The sequence below is a fragment of the Octodon degus genome, unplaced genomic scaffold (assembly GCF_000260255.1).
Source record: "Octodon degus isolate 3935 unplaced genomic scaffold, OctDeg1.0 scaffold00039, whole genome shotgun sequence".
In the NCBI taxonomy this organism is placed as follows: Eukaryota; Metazoa; Chordata; class Mammalia; order Rodentia; family Octodontidae; genus Octodon; species Octodon degus.
The window spans coordinates 850,167-856,166 of record NW_004524615.1 but is presented as its reverse complement, the minus strand read 5'-3'; the positions used below and the strand labels follow the sequence as shown (position 1 = coordinate 856,166).

The following is a 6,000-nucleotide window of genomic DNA, read 5'->3' as shown; positions in this document are numbered from 1 at the left end:
CCTAGCCCTCTCTTGTGAAGCAGGGGACCCTTTCAGAGCCGTGTCCCCTCACACAGGGGTGCTGTACCTGCAGGGGCCTGTAGAGTCCACAATGCTCTCCAGGACAGGTGCTGGGACAGGTGCCAGGGTCAGAGACAGTCTGGGGGGGTCTGCACCTGGTTCTGTGACTTGGCTTGGACAGACTGCTTGCCTTGGTGGAGTGGCTGTGTTTTTCTGCTGCTGGCCCAACGTCACCTTTTCTCCAACCCCGAGTCTTCCACCAGGAGTTTTTCCAGTTATTCCAGGCCCTGCAGGGGACTGCGGTGGCCTCTGCTCTTCCTGAAAGCCTCCCACCCCCAGGCCTGGCCAGCACTGAGCAGGCAGAAGGCCTGAGCCAGCTGCAGGCGGATATGCAGGGGCTGATGTGGGAGGCCCAGGATGTGAGGCGGAGCAGAAATAAAGCACTATCCCCAGAGCCACCTCAGTACCCCTTCCGGGGCGGAAGATCCAGGTAGGGGTGGGGGCACATCCGGGGTCTCTGTCACAGGCCGGGTGGTGTCAGCAGCCAAGCCCTGTTGTGAGTCCTGTCCCAGCGGTGTCTGGCAGCAGGAGGGACCCACCCTGTGCTCAGGGTTCTGCAGGGTCTCAGCCCTGTCGGTGGCTCCCCTCCACAGCTGAAGGTCCTCACCACCTCAAACCCCACTGCCTCCTGGGCAGAGGTGGCTCCAAGTCCCAGATCTGGCTCTGAGCCGTGCCACAACCCCGGAGGGTGGGGAGAAGCTGCCCAGCTGTGTGGCACCCTGAGCGTGAGTGGTGCTGGAGGCTTGCAGATGCGGACAGGCCCAGCTTGAGGTGGCCATGGTGCCAGGGCTGGGTTTCTGGCTCCTCTCCAGGACCTGAGTGTGGGGCCCACAAGTAGAGCCAGCCCCTTACCCTAGCCGAGGCCTCCCAGTGAAGCTCACTGACCTCTGTGCCTTTGTCCAGTGGTAGGGGCAGGATCCCAGAAGGGAACAGTCCTGACTTTCAAGTTAGATGGCGAGGTTTTGTAGTGTCGGAGAGAACCCCAAAACTGAGGTGGGAGTTGCTCAAGGGGCAAGTGGTGGTATGTGGGTCATTAAAGGCAGGCTGTGATCATGGGGGGCAGTGCAGTCCCCACGGATATGTGGGCACCTGGGGTCCCTGGTGCCCCAGGTCCCCACTCCCTGAGGGACAGGAGCTGAACTTAGTGTGTGTCCCTTAGCTGTAGAGGTCTGAGAGACTGTGCTGGATCCTGATGACACCAGGTGTGGAGCAGGGTGTCTGCAGATATTCCCAGAACTCTGGCATAAGGAGCCTCTGAGTGTTTCCAGGGGGCACATACGTGGAGTTGCTGTTGCCTCCTGTGGGACATCCTCACCAGGAAGCTGCACAGTGACCCCATTGATCCTTCAGGAGACTTGGCCCTCCAGGGACCTGGAGAGCTCCTGTCACACAGATCCTGGACACTGCAGAGGGCCCAAATGACAGGTCATGCAGACACAGGCCATGGCTGCAAGAAACCCACTCCTCCATGGGTACCTGGGCCACCTCAGAGTGCCCAGGAAGGCGTCCAGACCCTTCAGTGCTGGCTCAGCAGGGGACAGGGGTCTCGTGGACCTGGACCCTGGGCAGTGATGGGCGTGAAGGCAGTCGGAGGATGGACATGGGGTGAACCTGGGAGCACATGATGCACCATGCTCGGGGGGATCTAGATACGAACCCTGACCATGTGCAGGCGTGTGGTGCAGGACACAGGCAGGACCTGACTGGCCCTGTCTGGCTCTTGGAAAATTGAAGCCAGCAGGCTGTGGGTGCCTGTCTGGTGACAGGGTAACACCAACCTCAGGATTTAAAAGAGCAGAAATTGCTGGTCACCTGTGGCCTCACGTCTGGATTAATCTCCTGAGCTCTGGTCACGCCAACCAGGAGCCATTTAGGAAAAGCTGATGTCCTGGTCAGCCTGCCTTCCGCTGGAGGGGTCACCTGGCTCATGGTTTTGGGCGTTCTGCCCATGGCCCACCCCAAGGTAAGAGCCTTGCGACAGAACCAGAAGCAGCGCAGGGAGAAGTAGTGTGGAAGTGTCCCTCCAAAGTACACAGTGCCCTCGGCGAGGCCCGGCCCGCCAGCACCCTGGGGTGGACTGACCCGCGGATGAGTACAGTCACGGTGACCCAGGAATCGCTCATCTGACCGGGAGTCATTGCTTAGACTGGCGATTGGCATAGTCCTGTCTCGGGCCCAGGGCAGCCATGAGCTTGCAGCAGGGACCAGGGCGTTGGCTGCCAAGCCAGGGCCATCCAGAGTCCTCTGTGAGGCCCAGCTGGGATATCAGAGTTGGGTATTTGTTTCTGTGGCTCTGAAGGCTGAACCCAGGCCTTTCTGCCAAGCTGCAGATCCCACCGCTTCGTATCTTGAGACAGGGTTTTGCTCAGTCCCTAAGCTCAGGTCGGGCTCAGGCTTGCCACCCTTCTGCCTCAGCTTCTGAGTGCTGGAGTCACAGCTGTGGGGCCACAAGTGTGTGAACAGCGAAGCCAGGGCGCAGGAGTCAGTAGCTACCCCTTAGGGGGTGTCAGCCCAAGGGGTCCCAGACAGCATCCACTTGAAATAGAGCCGCTGGTTTTCTCTTTAAATTCAAGATCGTGGGGCTGGTGAGATGGCTCAGTGGTCTAAAGCACCTACTTAGAACAGGCTTAGCAAAGCACAGGGACCGCGGTTGGATCCCCCAGCACCACATGCAGCCAGCCCCGCCCCCTGGTGGGCTGAGCTGGCCACACACACACACACATAAATAAAATTTAAAAAAAAAATTTTAAATTAAATTCAAGATCATTTCCCAAACAATGCCACCTGAGGCATTTGCTGGCCTCCATTCGGGGAATAACGCTTGAAATGTTTGCTCTGGAGTTGGGAGGACATTCTTTCCTTGAGGGGTTAAAAGCGATCTTAAGCAATCTGAATAAGCCATCAAAACTGGTTTTGAAAGTTATGCGAGGTCGGGAATTAGACACCAAAACCTGGCCATCCGCAGGCTTCCGTGTCCTTGAGGCGCAAGCCCAAATGTCAAGGAGAAAGCCCAGGTCTGCCTGTGCTTCCTGCACAACAGAGCAAGCGCTGCGTTCCACTTGTGCGACCTTCTGCTCTGCCTCCGCGTGTTGAGAGGGGCGGCAGCTGGTGTGCCACAGCAGCAGCAATTCACCGGAGGAGACAGCCCAGGCGGCCGGCCGAGGCCTGGGGCAGAGCTGATGCTAACACTGATTTGGTTTTCTGTTCAAAGAAACAGTGCTGCCCAAGGAAACGGCACAGCCTCCTCTCCTCCAATCCGACCCCGCAGCCCCATGTGTGACTGCTGGAGACTCATCCTGGGCCCCGACAGCGACAGCGGGGGCAGCAACAGCCCTTCCCCACTGCAGTCCCGGGAGGTCCTGCAGGAGGAAATTGGCCGGCGAGTTGACGTCCCCGACACCATCCAGCTTGTTCCAGATGAGGTAGAGCTGGCGGCGACGGCTGCAGCCCAAGGTAGGTGCCCTCTGCGCCCGGGGCTGGCCTCACTCGCAGCCCTACACCTGCGAGCTTGGCTGAGTCAGGCCAGCGTCCAGTCTGGGATGGCCTGGCTCTTTCTGTCCACTTCTGAGGGCACAGAGCCTCGGGGCTGCCTGGCTCTCGGCCATCTCAGGGAGCATTTGGCGAGGTCGGCGCTGGTGGAAGCCTGAGTTTGGGTGTGGCTATTCCTGTTTGCCTCCTTGAGCGGGGTTCAGTGCTGTGCTGTGCTGCCCTGGGGAGACCAAGAGGAGGCTTTCACGGCCCGTCACGGGGACTCTGCCTGGAAGCCAGAGTGAGAGTCCCAGGCGGCCGCTGCCAGGACGGGCGCTGCTCCCCTGTCCTGACTGCGCAGCAGCCCTGCTCGCTGCTGGCACTGCCCATGCTGACCCTGGAGAGCACACTTCTAGGACACAAAGCAGGCGACCAGTCACCGGGAGGCGTGACCTCACGGGGGGAGCTGTGCCGGGTCTCACAGGCTCGCCCTGTGGTGAGGACCTAAGGTGAGGCGCCTCAGAGGGTAGGGACTTGGCCGTTGAGCTGTCCAGAGCGTCTCCTGGCTGGTCTCACCTCACTGGTGGCTGGCGGTGCTCGGTTTGTTTGACAGCTGCAGGGCATGCCTGGTCCTCACTAGGCTGAGCCTTTGCTTTGGTTGCCGGTGGGAACCTCCCGGTGCCGTGTTCACGCAGGTACTCAGCTGGGCACTGTGCCCTGGCTGCCCAGGCCTCATGAAGGCACTGGACCTGGTGCCACGGGGCCTGGGGGCTGAGCTGAAGGTGTGTCTACTGGGGTGGAGCCTTGTTTTTCAAACCCTGATTTCTGACCCTCCCCGCCCGTGACTGTCTTAGAGAGCTGAAGTCTTCTGGCCACTGGCCTCCTACCATACTTCCTGAGGATCATGGGAAAAAAGGTGGTCAGAGTCCACTGCTTGGAGGTCAGCTGCTGTGGATGGGAAACGGTGGGACAGGAAACTCTGGAACAGGCACGTGTACAGCAGCTGTCAGTGGACACAGATGCATGGCACACTGGACTCCTGTGGCCAGTCATCTGGCTTCTGGCTCAGCTGGGCGGCAAGAGAACACCTTGACCTCAGAACTGGTCAGCACTGGTCTTCACTAGTCAGCATTGGCTGACACTGGTCAGTGCTGATCCATGCTGGAGATTGATCAGGGCTGGGTTGGGCTCAGGTGGGATCAGTCATTGCTGGTCGAGATTGGTTGGGGATGGTGGGTGTCAGTTAAAGCTAGACAGCACTGGTCAGTGCTGGTCAGGGACGGACAAGACAGGCTGGTGCTGTCGGGACTGGTTGGCACCACTCAGGACTGGTCTGCTCGGGTCAGTATCAGTTGGTGCTGACCAGAAATGCTCAGAACTGCTCAAGGCTGAATGGCACTGGGTGGGACCAGTCAGGGCCAACTGGGCCTAGTCACGACTGATTGGCACTAGTTGAGACTGGTTGAGACTGGTCAGGACTTATCATCACTGGTTAGAACTGGTCAGGACCTGTTGGGATCAGTTGGGTACATACACCATATGCTCTTCATGCACTCGTGGGTGCCCTGGGGAGTCCCCTGTCCGGAGCACTGCGACGCCAGGGAAGGCGTGGGTCAAGGGAGACTCCGTCCTCAGCATGGGGCACGTCTGTGCTGCTCTCCCGCGCCCTGGCTAACCCACAGTCCTCCCAGCAGTGCTCCAGGCCCCTTTCCCCCACACTGTCTTGGCATTCGCCTTGCTTCCTGGTGACAGCTTCTCTGGGTGGGCAAAAGGGAGCCTCATGAAGCAGTTCTGCACGGAGTCAGGCGAGGCACAAACCCGCCAGGTCACCTTTGTGATGAGGAAACAAACTCAGGCTGCAGAGTAGAAATCGTGGGTGCCAGTTCTGGCCAGGCCACCTCTGCGGGGACAGTGGTGGCAGCTGTCCCACCCTCGCCCATACTGCTTGGAGGAGCTCAGGTTCTGGTCTGGGTGTCACCCTGCAGGTCCACCCTGACATGCCCCCCGCTGGTTTTCTCTTCTTCCCAGTTTGCAACCCCTGATGATGGGGCCCCCATCGAAGCCTCTGAGCTGGACTGCAGAAAGCAGAAAGGTGGTCCACACTGAGGCTCACCACAGAGGCCTGTTCAGGGCCGTTAGCATATTCCAGGGGCCCCATGGTTGGGGGAGTGAAGCCTGCTTGCACCAAGTTAAAGTCTGCAATCAGTAGTGACTTTTGATTGTGGCGGAGGTGCAGAAGCCTGTGGCTCTTGCCATCTTCACACATCTGGAACATTCCCATGGCGTGGCCCTCACCACCTTCCTCAGGGATGGGCTTCTTCTCCCTCAGTCCCCACAGCTCCACCCCTGCCTGATGCTGGTACCCACAGGGCCACTAACCTCCAGGACAGACGTGTCAGGGATGCCAGGGCACTGAGCAGCAGCTCTGCCTGCTGGCCTCTCCAGGCTGCCTGCTGGGCGGAAGGCTGAGGG

The 6,000-nt window shown here is 59.5% G+C and overlaps 1 protein-coding gene across 1 annotated transcript in view; it reads left to right on the top strand.

The window, feature by feature from the left end:
- Positions 1 to 3,450: 3,450 nt before the first annotated feature.
- Positions 3,451 to 6,000, top strand: part of Mcf2l (MCF.2 cell line derived transforming sequence like) — a 94,483-nt gene continuing 91,933 nt past the window's right edge. Inside the window, exon 1 of the mRNA XM_023715144.1 lies at positions 3,451 to 3,513. The gene's annotated coding sequence lies outside the window, so the exon portion shown is untranslated. The remainder of the gene's footprint in view (positions 3,514 to 6,000) is intronic.